The sequence below is a fragment of the Papio anubis genome, chromosome 12, assembly GCF_008728515.1.
Source record: "Papio anubis isolate 15944 chromosome 12, Panubis1.0, whole genome shotgun sequence".
Classification (NCBI taxonomy): domain Eukaryota; kingdom Metazoa; phylum Chordata; class Mammalia; order Primates; family Cercopithecidae; genus Papio; species Papio anubis.
In genome coordinates this window covers 12,388,363-12,407,160 of record NC_044987.1, presented here as the reverse complement: position 1 = coordinate 12,407,160, position 18,798 = coordinate 12,388,363, and the positions used below count along the sequence as shown (strand labels likewise).

At 38.1% G+C, this 18,798-nt stretch overlaps 1 long non-coding RNA gene across 5 annotated transcripts in view; it reads right to left on the bottom strand.

Annotated features, from left to right (window-relative positions):
• Nucleotides 1–18,798, bottom strand: part of LOC108582066 — a 242,817-nt gene that overhangs the window by 45,383 nt on the left and 178,636 nt on the right. For 4 of the 5 annotated variants that reach the window (XR_004177323.1, XR_002517260.2, XR_004177321.1 and 1 more), the window contains exon 4: nt 8,885–8,947. This is a non-coding gene — a long non-coding RNA (uncharacterized LOC108582066). Of the gene's footprint in view, nt 1–8,884; nt 8,951–18,798 lie in introns of all 5 variants that reach the window. The other variant, XR_004177320.1, reaches the window with a different exon arrangement.

Below are 18,798 nucleotides of genomic sequence, written 5' to 3'. Positions count from 1 at the left end.
CACCAAGTATGGCTGACTGACTCAGAACTAACATGATACTTGCAGCCCACTCTGGACCTTCCATGGGAGAAGGGACCACATCTCACTCATCCTGGCACTTAGTCCAGTGCCTGACACTCACTAAATATTGACTGAGGAAGAGAGAGAAGCAGTATGAGTGAATAATACTAAAAAAAATAGGAATGTTTCAGCAAAGCCAAACATGAAGCAAAATAAACTAGTGTGCTTCTTCCATTCATTGTATCCTGCATTCATTCAACAAGTATCTATTGAATGCCTAGTTTGTGCCAACCATTGTGCTTGGCACCAGTGACTTGCAGATGAATTATATATGACTGAGAAAACAGGTCTGCATGGAATTTCCACTTTAGCAAGGAAGGTGGATGATACACAAATAATTGGATGTGTGCTAGCATTGTCCATGAGTAATGAGAAAGCACATCTCAGCTAGGCACGGTGGCTCACACCTGTAATCCCAGCACTTTGGGAGTCTGAGGCAGGTGGATCATGAGGTCAGGAGATCGAGACCATCCTGGCCAACATGGTGAAACCCCATCTCTACTAAAATATTTTAAAAATTAGCTGCACGTGGGGACCTGCGCCTGTAGTCCCAGCTACTTGGGAGGCTGAGGCAAGGGAATCGCTTGAACCAGAAAGGTAGAGGTTGCAGTGAGATGAGATAGTGCCGCTGCACTCCAGCCTGACAACAGAACAAGACCCCGTCTCAAAAAAAAAAAAAAAAAAAAAAGAGAAATTACTTCTCTTGTAGAAGTGTTAAGGAAGCACAAAGGAGGCAGGTGAGCAGGGAGAGATGAGGAAAGGAAGAAAGAGGAGACTAAAAAATCTTCAACAAAATTCATCTGCCTCTGCAACAAGGAACTTCTTATAAAGACAAATGTACTCAGTACATCAGTCACTCCTTCAACTTATGGTTTAGTGTGATGGTAAATTGCGATACAGCAAACAGATATATTTTACACATAGCAATATTGACATGCATCAGACCAAAAAACCCAACATTCCCATTTGATTGACTCATTTGATAGACTCAAATGCCTGTGCTCAAGTGTAGTCTGGGCTCCCTGACCTTGGCACTAACACAAGAGGTGTTTCAGTATGTTTCAGCAAGTTCTTAGAAGTGGTCAGATTTTGTTTAACTTAGTTTTCACAGAGATATCTGTTGCCTTGCACTTGGCATTCAGTGTAATATTTTGCACCAGGGATTCAAGCTCAGTGGGAAAGAGCAGCAGGGATAGAGGATGAGGAGGAAAGGCATCTGGGAAACTTTCAAGGTAGAAACTTTCAAGGCACAGGAATTTAAACACTAAATAAACTACTTGAAAAAGGAACCCAGAAGTGAGTTACAACATTGTTTTAGAATAAATTCAAGCTCAAGTGCAACTACTTTAAACATCAAGATGAATAAAAGGAAAACCAAGGAGTTCCAGTATTTGGCCATACAGAACCCTTTGATCTGGCTCTGACAAATCCGTCTCTGTTCCACATTTTTACCTCCCATAACCATACTGGCCTGCCCTATACCAGAAGGGAAGTCATGGACCCTGATCTCTAACATGGAACCTTTGTAGTTGCATTAGCAGGAAAGATGGGGGAAGACTCAAGCTTACATATGTGGAGAAAAAATGAGTGTTCCCCTGTATTGACCTGCATACAAAAGGAGTGCATGGAAACAAGAAAACAAATCTTCAAACAGAATCTTTCTTATCACCAAGCATGTCCTTTTATCCAGGTTCTTAGAACTTTCTTTTTGTCCTAAGGAGTTACCACGTAGAAATACAGAGGCAGACAGCCAAGGGTCGCAAACACAGTCCTACCACCTAGGCGGAAGCTCTGGATAGGTTGCTTAACTTCCTCGTATTCAGTTTTTTCCATCTAAAGCATGTTGAGTTGGAGAGTACATAAAGTCACTTGGCACCTATAGATGTCCAATAAATATGGATTACTTTTTCTCATTCCCTAACAGAAATACCAGGTAAGAACCAAGGTTGTGTTTGCTTAAATGTTTTTGTAAAACAAGGAGGGTTAATGAGCAGTATAAGCAAGGATATGGGGAACACACCTGAAATACAGTATTGAGTAACCAAAGGTGAATACAGGACTCTCAGAGCAATAAAGGAAAGAAAAATGACACTGTTCCTTTGGGAGATAAATTCTTTGTTTCATTCTCTTTTGCTCTTGTGACCTTCCTGTTTCTATGACCCTTGCACATGCCCACTTGCTTCTGAATGCCCCAATGCCCCAGGCTCAGCGACACCTAATGAAGACGTTGGTTGATGCAGGCAGCTATATCCCAGCCAAGCTGCTATCCTTCCGCCCTGACTTCTCAGGCGAGTCATCCCATTGGGACAACAGGATCTTGAAACTTCTTACAGTACATGCTTCTGCCCTTACTTGGTTGGACACCCCTGAATCAGGCAGGCTGATACCACTCGAATTTTGCTTGTTATTTCTTTTATGAAATCCAAGATTGAGATAAAGAGGGAAGGGTGCATGTCCACAAGACTGCTGTGGCCTTCTAAAGAATTATTCTATCTGAACGAATGTAATGACAAAACAACTAACAAACTAAATGGTAATTCACACACTCACAAAGGTTCACTCAAAAGCCTTACATCCATAGTCTGTAAAATTTCTATTTGTCATAGAAAACAAACATAGAAGGCACTTTCTTTTAGTGGTTTATCAGTTAACTGAGCTTCCAAAATATTATGTTCATCAACACATTACATAGGGGACTATTGTATTTTCCTTATCTGCATAATATAAATAAAATATAAGTAATAAGTTATTTACATTGTAATATAAATATAAATATCCATCTAACAAACATTTATTTACTACCTTCTGTGGTTAAGCAATGAGTTAGATGAACAGAAATGCATACATGGAAGAAATTTTTATATTCCCTTGAACATGTATTTATTGATATAGTTTGGATACAGATTTCATGAATATACCATGAAATATCCTGCCATATTTTTCAAGTGCATCACATTTAGCTTTCATAATATTTTCATAAACATAACATTTTCACCCTTAGTGCATTCTTTCTTCAAATTATTTTTGGCCAATCTCACCAAACTGCCATCTCTAGCTTTAAAAAAAATGGGATTCCCTATTTAGGATGATGTTACACTTGCTATGAAAATATTGATTCTAAAAAGAAGGACTGAGATCAGATACTGTTGGACTCAAATGCCAAATAGAAGAGAAGCACATTAATGTCAGGATGATGAGTATCCTCACATGAGGCCATCCTTTCTTATAGTTTCCAAGGTAAGTCATGTTTGCAGAGGTCTTTGGAGAGAAGAATGAGGAATAATAATGGAGAAGAGAAAGACAAGTAAGGCAGAGAAAATGTCTGTAGCTAAAATATACATTACATATTATTAATAAATTTTAAAAATTATTAAAACAGGTTCATTTCAAAGAAAAGTAACGTTTGTTAATGGGGTTCTGGGAGTCTAATGACAATTATTATTTGCCCATAAGAAGTGGGCTTAAAGATGAGGATATGGCATCTCAGAATATGAGATGACATACTCTCAAAGTGGTGATTAAATCATAGACTACTGCTCAGTCTTAAAAAAAAAAAAAATGAAATCATGTCTTTTGCGGCAACATGGATGGAACTGAAGGCCATTGTCCTAAGGGAAATAACCTTGAACTAGAAAGTCAAAATTCCACATATTCTCATTTATAAGATAAGTTTGAGCTAAACAATGGGCACCCACAGACATACAGAGTGGAATCATAGACATTGGAGACTCTAAAAGGTGGGAGAGTAGGAGAGTGACGCTTGAAAAATTCCCCCTTGGGTAAAATGTTCACTGTTTGGATGATGGGTTCACTAAAAGCCCAAACTTTACCACTATGCAATAGATGCATGTAAGAAATTTGCACTTATACCCCCTAAATCTATAAAAACATTTTAAAAGAGTTGTGGTTAAAATATGTTGATACTTATGAGGAATATAAAATGGCAGCTAATGACTCAGTGAATAGACAAAGGCAGGAAAAAGTTAAAAATGCAGAAGGAAAGAAGACACACGGCATTGGCCATCAGCCCACATAGTCTGGGGACATGAGTTCCATGGGGCTCCCACCACTATTAGCTACTGGTTTTTGAATACTTCTCAAATGCCAGGTGCATTGCACGATTTACACATATTCTCGTTTAATTCTCAATGGCATAATGAGGCCGGTAATATTTTCCCCATTTTATCAATTTTCTAAGGATGTGAGACATACAGAAGTGGCATGTCTAAGCTCACATACTCAGGAAATGTAGAGGCAGGGTCTAAGCCAGGACCCAAGTTTGCCTGGTATTGCTTACCTCTGATCAGGTTCAATCCAAAATTCAAAGTGGGAAATCTAGTTGAAAGGAAACAAGGGTTGCTTCAGAATATTTTCTCCATCTACAATAGTGACTCATTATTTGCTGGGTCTCAGACTCCTATAATAATTTTATAAAAGTGGTAGACCCTTTCCTTAGAGAGGCATATATGTTCACAGTTGTGTGCATGTGTACTTTTGAGGGATTTCAAAACTCTTCAAAACTAAAGTTAAGAAACTGCAAACTAAAAGTTGCCACTAAAAAGGAACCTAGATCACAGATAGAACCTGACTGGGATGAGTGCACAGAAATGCCTCCTTGGCCAACCCAACCCAGTTGGTGCAAAACCTCTAGTGTAAGCAATTCTTTACAAGTATAGAATTGACCTTTAACAGGACTAGTCATGATAGACAGAGACCCCAAATGATAAAGGTATTCACAAAGAACACAGGTTACAACCCAATTCTTGAGGGACCCTTGAGTGAGCCAGATGCAGTGTGCAAGGGAGAAGGAAGAATTTTGCTAGAATGAATGTCAACTTTACAGTTGGGCTGTGCCCCTTGGTCATGACCTTGGGGCTCAAAGAATTGGCTCAGACAGTTCTGAACTGAGTAGCCATTTCACAGACAGCCCACAGCCCAGCAGGTTGCCGCTCTCTAACTCTGCCATCATGACACTGCCATCTGTAGCCACTGAGCTGAGATTTCTCAAGACCAAATTTATCACGCCCGAGAGTCCATTCTTACATAAGAATCACCTGTCGCTGATGCATAAATTTCAGCACCTAGCAGAGCCAAGGGTAATCAGGATTTAAAAGGAAGGGGCCTGAATAAATTCAAGCAGATTTCCTCTCTGTGGGACTGAGTTTTGAAAAACCTTTGTGCCCTCATCTGCCCCTCAAAGGAGACTGTCATTTTTCTACTTTCTGTCTGCATCACTATTGTCGAGGGAATGATGCTCTCAGAGCCACAGGCAATCTGTCTTCTTGGAGGTTCTGTTCCAGCTCTGACCTCGGTTTGTTGCAACTTATGTCTCTCCTCACAAGTTTCAGCTTGCTCTCATCACCAGCTAAATTAACCATAAAGCAAAACCTTGACTCACACCTGAAGCCTCAGAGAAATTGGTAGAAGCCTGGAGTGATGCATCACTATATCAAAGAAAGCACTTTGGGTCAACGAGAAGATTCCCTTGTCTTGAAACCTTGGAATGAATGTACAGGTGTTCTAGATGAGAGCAAAGAAAATGCCATTTGAAAGCACTGGAAGGAAGGAGAGTTGTCTAAGAAGTGGTGGGATTGGGACAACACTGGATGGTGGGAAGGATCTAGGAAGGAGGGTATTTCCTAAACTAAAAAAGGGCCAAGGCCAAGAAAATCACCTGCAGCTCTATTCAGTGAAATGTGGGGAAATTAAATTAGGATTAACAAATATCTGAGAAGGTCTGCATCTGTGACCTTGGGCAAATAGTTTCCTTCTCTGGGTTTCCATTTGTAAAATGTAGGAACAGAATGGAGGCTTCTTCCAGCACTGGCATGCCAGGATGGAAGGTAGAAGAAAAGGCCTTTAAAGCCAACATAATTACTCCTCTGTCCAGAGAAATATAAACAACAATAACTCCAACAGCCTTCAGCTCTGCTTTTGAATGAGTTCTTTGCTTCTGCCTGAGAGGTAAAGTAGTTCATTCCTTGGGGAAAAGTTGAATGTGGAATGCTAGGCCATGCCCTTCTCACTTTGGTTTCATTATGTTATTGCGAATGATTATTAATACAAAGAACATTCAATGTAAGTTAACAAGGCTTTACTGAGTACCATGTATCCAGGCCTGCAGTTGGTCCTCTAGGGTAGATGAAGAAAGAGTGTGTGACATGTTCAGGGTCTTCAGTTCCCTTAATCTCCCTTAACGGAGGTTTGCATGTCCCACTTCAAAAGCCAAGCACAAAATGAGCAAAAATGAGGCTAATTGTTTAAATACATCTTACTTCTCTGTATTTACATAAGCAACTGAGTTTAATGAAATTTGCTAATTTTGATGCTCTTACTAATACATACTGCATATGTGTTTTGTATCTTTGCTGTGTATATCTATGAGAAACCTCACTTTGGCATTTATAGGGTTTGCATTGGCTTAATTCTAGTCAGATGCCTCTGGGTGAAACACAAATAAAAGTCAATCAACAAACTTTTGACTTTTCAAGCAAATACATGCTTATACATTTTGAAGTTCCACTCAAGTGTAATCTCTGTATGACATGAAAGCAAACCAAATGAATCATTTTGTGAAAACTACTCTAATTCTTGAGTATGCACATTGGTTGATATTTTTGCATATCTCTGGAACTCCATTGCTGCTTCACACTAATTACTGGCAACGTACTATTATTCTTTGATGGGTACTTATTTTTTGATACCAAGTAGATGATCAATTATGACGCCTTCCTCAGACTTTTTTGTTTTCCTTTGAGGTTTTCTAAAACCAATCAATTTGTTGTAAATGGCAATCACATCCAAAATATGCCTTGGGTACAAAACAGAACTTTTCAAGAAGTAAAGATGATCCATACGAGCTTTTTCCAATGCAAATTATCTTCATGACAACCTGAAAGTACTTGTCTTAAATGTTGTATATAAATACTCTTGTGTACTTTCAATTACATGTATGTAAACACATAAGGATGATATAAAACATGGTTCCAGTTACATATTTCTCAGCACCAAGAATGATGCACCAAGAATTAAGGTGCATTATTCTTACTTAAGAACAAAGGTACTATAATGTACTGTATTGCTATGTTTTTCTTCCAATACCCCAAAGCACTATTTCTGGAACTTGGGTGTTCAGAATTGAGTTGATTATTATATTCTTCATTTCATGAAATGTCAAAGCACTTTTATTCTGTTGCTCATATGGTGACCACAGTAAGAGAAGAGAGGTAGGTATTTAGGGTGACCAACCATCCTAGTTTTCCCCAGGACTGAGAGGCTTTTGGGACATAGCACTTGCCATGGGAATGGCCAAGGGACAAGTTGGTCATCCTGCAGGCATTATCATTCCCATTTATAATAGGAAAAACAAAGGTACAGAGAAGCAAAATGCTTTGCCCAGTTTACCCAGGGAGTGAGAAGCAGATGTGGGACTGAGTCCTATGTGTTCTAACGACAGTCAGTTCACAACTACACAGGTCGGTACTACTTCTGCACTTTACTTTCTCCTTGAACTTTAAGAAAACCCATGTTGTCTTTTGCCTTTTTGTGTGCTACCCTTCCAAAAGTGCTAGGTTGAATACCATGGGCTGTACTGAATGGGGTCCTTTGTCTATGTTGCAAATTACTCAGGAGGAACAACATTGCCACTTTGTGTTTTAGAGAGAGGAATGAGATGTTGTAATTATCACAGCACTCTAAAGCAGAGAAAGCACTAGTACAAGTTCTGTCTACCCACCAACTATCTATCAAGACCACTAAGATATCTGGTCTTGACTGGGCCAGATGTATAATTTCATGAAACAAATCAATCTAAATGAACCTCAGGAAAAATGGCCAGGTAACCACCTTTTGAACCACTATATGCTAACAGCTAACATTTACTGAAGGCTTACTGTGTGCTGGGTGGTGTGCTTAGAGCTTTATAGGGATTAATTCAATTAAGCCTCACAACAATAATTCCATGAATTTGCAATTATTGTTCCCATTTTACACGTAAGAAAAATGAGGCTGAGAGAGGTTAATTCACCAAAGTCCAAACAGCTGACACAAGTTGGAATTTGGATTTAACCCCAAGCAATCCGACTCCAAAACAAGTGCTTTTAGCCACCCAGTACATCACTTTTAATAAAAACAGCCAAACAATGTTTAATCTGTCCAAACAGTGTTCTGACTTCCAATCACTGAGGCAGCTTCTTAGGGTATATCTAAAACTAGCTAGACTGCACATTGCTGTGAAGCAAAGCGGGTATGTCTGTCTACCTGTTTAGGTCAAAAGGTATGAGGCTTTCTGGTCATAGGTATTAAAGGATCTGAAGGGAGAGATTTTAATCTGTTGATTAATTTAGGAGATTAATTGCCCTGCCAAGCCGCTGTTATGTCTTCGGTACATCTATTTCCTTCTCTGAAAAATGTAAATAATACATCCTGTGCTTCTATAAGAAATGACAGGGTGAAGCAACTGTCATTTTAAAAAGCACTAAGCAAACTGTAAAGTGCTTTAAAACAATTATTTCATATGTTAAGCAGCTTACAAAATAGCAATTTCTTCAAATGCCCTTGCAAAGCAAATGAGACACAGCTGCTATGATGCTCTGCAAAGAGACGGAAATCCAGCTCTTTAAAATGTCCAAGGGGAAAACGCACACTGTAAAATTACTCCAAAGATGAATTTTACAAGAAGGATGGAAGTGTCATCAAGTTTTTCCACGGTTAATTCTAAAAGAGTGCCAGCATCGAAAGAGATCAAAAAAGGCAGTTCTTCAACAGAAACCTGGGAAAATATTTTTCAATAACATTGCATAATAGAAATAGGAATTAAACTCACCTGAGGAGCAGAAGCGAGTAAGCCAAGTTTATGAGTTCTTCTCAATTTTGTCCCAAGACAAGTCTGCTGGGAATAAAAAATATTAAGAGAACTTTAAAAAGGAAAAAGGAAAAGAAGAAAAAAGGAACGTCAAGAACGATGAGCTGTCGTGGAATGCTATGAAGTTTGAGAGTGACTCAGCACTAGCTAAGGGGCAGCAACAATTAAATGAGTTTGTTGAAAGAACGCTAATAAAACTCAGCATTCCCTGTAATCTCAGAACAAGGTTGCACCACTAAAGAAAATGTTAAACGATGCATTAGGGGGGCTGTGGTTTGATGAAGTTGGTTGGGGGTGGGGGAACTCAGGGCTGAGTCACAGGCTCCTTGGTGGGAGCACCACTGGGCCTCTGCCCTCTTGCCTGTTTCTCTCCCTCTCTCCGGGGAGTTCAGTTCCTCTACAATTAGCCAAATGAAACAAGTGAGCTGGCCACTGAACGATGAGAAATTGTGATTCACTTGTAGCATAAATTATAAAATACATACACTGTATAAATAACTCCTGAGATGGAGAAGGGGAAAGAACTTCTGCCACATCTTCTGGGCCCACGAGAATCATGAGTGCAGGTGCCTGTTTCTAGACGGAAGAGCACCTACGTCATCCAAAATGGATGCTGAGCAGATTTTTCACATTCTCTGGGAAAAAGAAGATCACAATTCCTCCTAGTAACTAATTTATATCTTGAGTTACTCTTTCTAGCCATTAAGCCCCATGCTAAAACTACCTTAAATTGCTCCTGTTCTAAACTGGCCTTGGTGGTTGTAGGTGAGCAAATTGTTTTCTCACTATTGAAAAATATAAAACCTTCATATATTTGCACAGAGTTATTCTTATACTAAACTCAGAATGGAAACCCAGGCAGTTCTCTCCCTTCCAGAATGAGAATTCTCCACCTCTCTATCCAAGTTACAGAAAGAAAGAAATATTTTGAGGCTCTGGCATCATTTTTTCCTATTTTCATGGGGTCAGCTATAGACTCAGTGAAGAGTTTACATGTTCACAACTTTAAAAAAACAAAAAAAACTCAAAGGGTTAAAAACTGGAGGTTTGACATTTCCATAATAAGTGTTCTAAATGCTTATATTGATATATATTTGTTCTAGAATAAACTAAGGTACAAAATATAATAGTTGTAAGTTGTTCTGCCAGCCAAACTGTTCTCCTCCATTTATAAATGAAGTTGCTCAGTGTTCAACAACTGATTGCCATAAATGAATGGGGTCCTTCCAAGTCTCCAAAGAGCTGCTACAACTTGGTTTTCCCCTTGGGAGAAAAAAAAAAGTTATTGTTCTAATTGATTTTTTCTGTTCTGAATAGAAAAAAATAAATTAGATCCTTCCTTCCTTCCTTCCTTCCTTCCGCCTTCCCTTCCTCCCTCCCTGCCTCCCTTCCTTTCTTTTTCTTTCTTTCTTTCTTTTTCTTTCTTTCCTTTCTTTCTTTCTCTTTCTTCCTTCCTTCCTTCTTTCTTTCTTTTCTTTTACTCTTTCTTTTCTTTTCTTTCTCTTTTCCTATTTCTGCATTCCTACAGGAAGAGAGAAGGAATATTGTGCTTTTCATCAACCACAGCAAGAGTCGTTTCAGTTTGAAACAGCTTGTTTTTAAGGAAACTATACTATGGTCTTCTGGAATGGGAAGACCTTTTTCTTCCATGGGACAAAAGGTGAGATTTTCCTTTTGTCTTCACCCTTTACCAGTACAAAAGAGTGAACCATCTCTACATACATGTTCAGAGGCAAATTCCATGACTAATTGCAGAGTAAGCAAACTCCTTGATTCTGATCACACCAGCAACATGCATTTGAATTTAGGGTGGATTTAGATGATCAAGTCAGTAACTTAGTATAGTGAAAAGAAGACTGAGGACTTAGGAATCAAATCCCATAGTGACCTTGGTGAGGATTTTGCTCTTTTATGGACAGCTTAGTAGATAAGCTCAGTCTTTTAATTTACTTGACAAATTGCAGAGAGCTCTCCCATTGTATCATTTAATCATTTCCCCCCAACTCAATTTCCTCATTCATGCAATTGGGTTAATACAACTTACTGTACAGGGCTATCATAAGGACTAAATACGATATGTGTCTAACATACTTACTACAGTACCTGGCACATAAAAGCTGGATGAATTGTTTCTTTTAATTCATTCTTTAAATTCGTGCTTGATAAACTGATGCTGGCTATAGTAATCTGTCACCCCCCCGCCCACAACACACACATACAAACCACACACACACAGCAGCTAACTAAGAACAGTCCCCTAATTTTGTCAATTTTTTGGAATCTTTCTTAAGGAACCCCATCACCATCTTATACCTACTACAGTAATGTATTAGTCACTTACCATGGGCCATGCATTGCACTAAGTTACTTTACATGGACAATATCACTTCATTTCCCCTACAACCCTATGAGCTCAATACTATTGTTTTTCCCCTTTTGCTTCAAATTCATTTGATCACTAATATGAAAGAATCTTAAAAAGTATTTTTAAAATATCTATCTTATATGTTTTATTATTACAATGGACTGAATATACGTGCCCCTCCAATATTTATAAGTTGAAATCCTAACCCCCAATGTGATGGTATTAGGAGGTGGGGCTTTTGGGAAAAAATTAAGTCACGAGGGTGGAGCCCTCATGAATGGCATTAGTGTCCTCATAAAAGAGACCCCAGAGAACTCTCTTTCCACCATGTGAGGATACAACAAAAACTTGGCAGTGTATAACTCAGGAGAGGAACCTGCACAACCATGCGGGTACTCTGGACCTACATGCTGAACCTATAGACTCCAGAAATGTCAGAAATAAGTTCCTGTTGTTGATAAATCACCCAGTTTATACTACTTTGTTATAGCAGCCCAAACTAAGATCATTATAATTGCAAAACATTTATGCAATACCTGAGTTGGGTTTTGTCAATTTTGTTCAAGCAAAGCACTAAAATATAGTTTCTAACCTCCAAAAAGTGACTTTTTTTAATACCAGAGAAGAAACAGAATTTAGATTAAAGGGTTCACTATGTCTTTTTAAAAAATCATATAGGTGCTTCCTATCTCTGATTTAAGTTTGTGTACTTATTATAAACAAGAATAGTGGAAGCTCCTGTTTATATCTGTTTAAGAATTGCAGCCAATATCTAGAGTACCAAATTGACAACACTGACCAGATGATGGGGGCCAGTCATCTTGTTGAAATGAAGAGCAAGAGATGGCTAAAGATTTTGCATAGAAACTACTCCACCCACATATAACATCTTAAAAAGTTACATTTATGCACATTTAATTGGCAAATAGAAAAACTTATATAAAATATCCCTATTTTTGAATAACTCTGAAGGTTAATGAAGCAATGAAGAATGCCTGTGCTTAATACAGAGACATTCACCAGGAAAAGAAGTGTCCCTAGTTGAAAAGACATTAGATCCCTATTCTAAAATCTCAAGTGTTTCATGCAGAAAAACTCCTAAAATAGAACATTTGTGGCATACTTTTTGTATTATGTGTGACCGTGTTTTATTTTTTGGATAAATATTTATAGAGGCATATACCTGGGCTTCATTTTCTTTTGAACAATTTTTGAGATTTTATGACATAATGTTTCCTACTTCATGGAGAAACTAAGTGATAAAATGGAATTTTACAGAGGCCCTCACTGCTGTATCTACTCCCTCCCCAAGCAGCATTACTACCCTAAATATGCCTGTTACTATGGATGAAAATAATTTATATTATCTTTGAAGCCAAATCTTCCACCTGGACATTAGATACTACCACTATTTGCCAACTCAACAAAATTGCTTAAGGAATACTTGCTATCTTTCCTAAAACATGAAACTCTCTCTCTCTACTGGACCATTTCCATCAGCACATAACCATATTGTAATCTCTCTTAATCAAAAACAGCAGCAATAACAAACCCCTTAGGCTGACCTCACTTTCCCCAGGTGTTTTCATCCAATTTCTTTGCTTCCCTTTGCAGGAACCTCAAGAGTTGGATTTCCTCAGTGTTTCCAATTCCTCTCCTATCATTCCCCATTAAGCTACTCAAAACAGGCTTTAACTATCACAACGCTACCAAATTATGTTCTTGTTCAGGTCACCAGTGATGCTCAGTTGGAAAATTCAATGAGTGACTTTCAGTATTTATCATACTGGATCTATCAGCAGCATTTGGCATGACTTTTGACTCCCCTCTACTTGATGCACTTCATTCTCTTGGTTTTTAGGACACCACAACCTCCTAGTTTTTCTTCTACCTTGATTGTCACACCTCAGTCTCCCCTTATAATTCTGAGGACCTCTGGAGCTGAGTCCCAGTCTTCTCTACTTTATTTATACACACTCACTTGATAATATCACTCAGCCTCACAGTTTGCAATCCCAGCATGTTTGTGACTCTCAGGTCTTCATCTTTAGCCGGTGTAACGTTGACATTCTGATTAGCTCCAAATATGCATGATCAACAACCAACTTGACATCTATAATTAGGTGTCTAATAGTCATTTCAATATCAGTATGTCCAAAACCTAAAACCCAATATTCTTCACAAACTGGCTCTTCCTATAGCCATCTCAATCAATAGTATCTCAATCCATAGCAATTTTATATTTCTAGTTGCTCAAGCCAAAACTTTGCTTTCTTTTCAACTCACATTCCATATCCAATCTATCACAAAATCCTGTTGAATTTTGATTTCAAAATATATTCATATGAAGACTACTTCTCATAACCCCTACTGACCAACCCACGGCCTGAGCCACATCATCTTTTTCTTGGGTTGCTGGCACAGCCTCCTAATTAGTCTGTTTGCTTCTATCCTTGCCCTGCTCATCTAGTCTCTACTTAATATCCTGAAAGACCCTAGTTAAAAAGTCAACTCTTCCTCAGCACATTGAAGTAACACCCATTTCACTCAGATTAAAGCCAAAGTCTTCTATCAGTAACCTACAAAGCCTTACGGGGCCCCACCCTTGCCTCTCTGTTATCTCTCTGACCTATAATACATTTCCTTCCATCTCTTTGAATCATCCATGTTGGCTTCTTTGCTGTTCATTAAAAGTGCCAGGCAGTCTCCTTCCATTGGGCCTTTGCACAGGCTGTTCTCTCTGCCTGTGATACTCTCCCCTGGATATATACTTATAGTCTCAACTGTCTCAGATCTTTGCTCAATTGACACTCCTATTTAAAATTGCAACTGTGCATATGGTCCTTCTCTGCCAGTGCACTACCCCAGTCTTAAACCTAATTACTCTCCTTTATTTTCATCTTTTCCATAGCATTTACTATGAAGAATATAATATATTGGCTTCTGTACTATTTATTGTCTGTCTTTTGTGCTAGAATGTAGATTCTGCAAGGGTAGGGATTGGTGTCTGTCTTGGTCATGTCTTTTTTTAAGTCCCTAGAATAGTGCTTAGCATAGGAAGTCACGCAGTGGGTGTTGAACTGAATTGAATAAAATAGGCTTCCAGGAAAAGAACCAGAATTGATAACATTGTACCTATATGAAATAAGAACTTGACTTAAAAGAACTTGATAGAGAATTACTGTCTAGTGTCTGATTAAATCACAAAGCAAGAGGGTAGAATACATGAATACATGGCCTGTTTGTTGGAAAAGAGATGACAACCTGGAATGACCACCTGAAAAAAAATGGAAACATATCTCCTCTCCCTTTCTTTTAAAGAATCTGGCAATATATTTTCAGATGACTCCAGAAGGAGCTTGGAACAGACCACAATAATGTGTGCTACAAAGTCATGAAGGAGCTGAGCTGAAAGCTTAACCTTAAAAAAAAAAATCTGTTTCTCTATATCTAGGATTCATTGTAGTTCTATACAGACACTATGACCCATAGATGTCTGCCTGTGGCTTGTACTATTGATGGCTTATCTAAGTCCTATTTCATTAAATTAGTCTCAGAAAAGAGCAGCAGTCCCATGGAATGTTTATTTTCACCAGCCTCAGCAATCTTAAGAAAAATCAAGTAGCACAGTGTTCTCAATGTGTAGTCCCCATCCTGTGGCATTAGCACCACCTAGAAACTTGTGACAACTGCAAATTCCTGGGATCCACCCCACCCCCAAATTAGAATTTACAAAATCAGAAATTTTAAGAGTAGTACCCAGCCATCTGTGATTTAAGTCCTCCAGATGACTCTGACGCCCATTCAGGTTTGAGAGCCATTGAGGAAGTAGCATTGTTCATTTACAAGTTTACAATGACTTTCTTAGCAAGGCAATCTTAGAATACAGACTTCTTCCATTGATTAATGCAATACATTTGCTCCAGTATCCAGCATCCAACAATGACTCAACGGACTTCTCTTTTGCACTAACCTTTGCGAAATACTCTTTCTGGGCATTCTGCCTCAGATTAATGAGAAAGTGGTAGACTGCTCACATATTCCAGAAGCCTGACTTAACTGATTTCATAATGCTCTGAGCTGCTTAGCTCCAGGTTCTTTCAGTTAAGATTTATGAATCCAGACTGTAACACCATTTCTCAACATATCTTCAAGTTGATGATTTCCTTTCAATAGTAAAGTTGACCATAATGGAAAGTGAATTAAAGAAAAAAAAAAAAAAAACTAGATATCAAGGGTTGTGTGAATTTGTCAAAAATGACTTACTAATTAAAAATATTAATCCACAAGTAGGTTGCCAAGAGCCCCTTTGCTTTGATTATTCATGTAAAACCCATTAGTCTGTAAATTATTCACTTAAAAACTAGAACTCCATCTAGTCTGTGAAGTGTAAAACAAATATTCCTTAAGGTCAAATTTCCTAGGACTCTCACATTCCCACTAAAGGTGGACAGAGATCCCATTTAACCAATGACAAAACAGAAGCTCAGAGTCTTAGCTAAGGCCACATCATTACGGACAAAGTCACAACTAAGGCTCAGATTTCTTGAATTTTCTTATAGATGTCAATTCAATGTAATTAATATGTATTAAGTACCTGCTCTGTGCCAGACCCTGGATTAGGGGATGGGGCTATATAAGTTTCTTTTCTTTTTTTTTCTTTTTTCTTTTTTCTTTTTTTTTTTTTTTTTTTTTGAGACAGAGTCTCGCTCTGTCACCCAGGCTGGAGTGCAGTGGCGTAATCTCAGCTCACTGCAACTCTGCCTCCCGGGTTCAAGTGATTCTCCTGCCTCAGCCTCCTAAGTAGCTGGGACTACAGGTGTGCATCACCACGCTGGACTAACTTTTTTTTTTTTTTTTTTTTAGTAGAGACAGGGTTTCACCATGTTGGTCGGGCTGGTCTTGAACTCCTGACCTCAAGCAATCTACCCGCCTTGGCCACCCAAAGTGCTGGGATTACAGGCGTGAGCCACAGCGCTTGGTATAAATTTCTGACATAGCCCCTGCCTTTAAGGAGTTCAATGCAAGAGACTCTGTCTTCCTGATTATTTAACATCTTCCTTTGGCTGACTTCGAACTCCAGTGAAGTAATGAAAGGAATAATAATGATTGTTGATTCTTACATTGAAGAAATCTTGTGACAGAAAGAATTTCACCAGGAGGAGAATCAAGGTCCTCACACTGACCACACACTATTTTTTTTTAACTTACAATATTTTATTTGTGAGTTATACCTCAACAAAGCTGGGAAAAAAAAGAAAGTATGAAAATGTTTCCCAAAGTGGATGTATTATTTTATATTTCTTCAGTAATATAGAAGAGTTCCAGCTTCTCTACATCCTTGTCAATACTTGGTATTGTCAATCTTTTTAATTTTACCCGTATGGATTTTTTTTCAGTGAAGTGTCTACACAAATATTTTACCCATTTAAACTTTTTTTCCTTTTTTTGAGTTATGAGGTTTTGTTTTTTTATATACTTTAAGTTCTAGGGTACATGTACACAACATGCAGGTTTGTTACATATGTATACATGTGCCATGTTGGTGTGCTGCGCCCATTAACTCGTCATTTACATTAGGTATATCTCCTAATGCTATCCCTCCTCCCTCCCCCTTTCCCCCTCCCCACAATAGGACCCGGTGTGTGATGTTCCCCTTCCTGTGTCCAAGTGATCTCATTGTTCAATTCCCACCTATGAGGACCACACACTATTTAATCAAGGCACCAAGATGTCCTACATCTTGGTGATGAAGAGATTAAAAGTACCCTATTGTGGGCCATTAATATTTCATACCAGAACACAATGTAGAGATACCATGTGAAAAAATGATGAGCTTGTAGAAAAGGCAGTGAGAATTGGAGCTCAAGGTCAGAGAAGAATAAAAGCTTAGTATGAACAAGTTACATTTTATAATTTAAAAATAACATGATGTTCAGATATATTCCTCAAAAAAAGGCATATTAGAACTGGTCTTCACTCTTGTTATTCTCTTCATTGTATGAGTACCAGGTTGAGTTTGAGAGATCTACATTTTTCAAAGCACTAGCGCCACCACTTTTGCAAATGTTCAGGTTAAGGCAATAAACTTGTGTGGCTGGGAACTGGAGACTAAGTTCTGGTCTCCAGTCTAACACTTACTGACTTTATAACCAAAGGTCAGATTATTTTGGGTGGTGGAAAAGGTGAAAATAAGACAACTGCAGACAGGATTTTTTAAGGAAATTGAAGTTTTCCATAAAGCATTAAAAGTTATAGAAATATAAGGTCATATTTATTCAGTCACCATTTTAAGCACCTGTAATATATTCTGAGTGGCACCAAGTCCTGGGGATACCCAAGTGTATATACTGTCATCACTTGGCATCCATGGAGAATTGGTTCCAGGATCCCCTGCCAATACCAAAATCTGCAGATGCTCAAGTCCTTTATATAAAATGTGCAGTATTTTCATGTAACCTATGCACATCCTCCTGTATGCTTTAAATCATCTCTAGATTACATATGATATCTAATACAATGTAAATACTATGTGAATAATTGTTATATTTTATTGTTTAGGGAATTACCAGAAAATAATCTGTAGGTGTGCAGTACAGACACAACAATCCTTTCTTTTTTCCAAATGTTTTTGATCCAGAGTTAGTTGAATCCCCAGATGTGAAACCCATGGATATGAAGGACCAATAGTAACAAAGCATTGGTGTTTTTAATTTATTACTAGAATAGCTGGGAAACATCCTTAGAACATCAGCCCAAAGTGACTTGAAGTGTAAAACAATTGGATATAAGAGAGCTTTTCGAGAGAGTTAAGTTTCTAATCCAGGTTTTTCTAATCAAGGATTAGAAAAAAAAAAAAACTAGTGAAGGTAGGCTTTTATAACTTAAAAAAAATTACAGTATCATTTTAAGAAGAGCTTAGGTCAGCCAGTATGAAAGCAAAGAAAAAGAAAAGTTAGTCTCAAGTCATAGAAAAAAAAAAAGATTTGGAAAGAGATTAGGGAGACTTTGATTTTTCTGGAACACTAGAGCTAGTTATTGGGGGAAAAAAAAACCTTGTCGAATTGCTCTGCTGAAAACATTTGGAAAGTAATTAGCTAATTCTCTTTCTCAATGTGTTTAAAGATATGACTAAAAGTGGGTGCTAGAATACTCCTTTTCTTGAAGCTCCACTTCTAGAACTCTGAATGGCAATGAGGTAGCTTAAAAGTCTATTCTCTTCTCCCTCCCTTATTTGGCTGGCATGTCTAATTCCAGAATTGGAAACTCATAGACATTGCTATGAAATGTATCATAGATCATGACTCACTATGAAAAGGACAAGTGTGCAAGTTGCCTTACCAGTGAAAAATCCTCTGCCTGCCCTCTTTCTTCCTGAGACAAGACTTCAGTTCTTTCTCTCTGATTCATATCCTGAGGAAATCAACATGATAAAAAATGGCTGTGTTCAATTAAAAAATGTCTCCAACCCACACTTTAAAAACGTAAGCTCTTTTCAATCCAGATATGT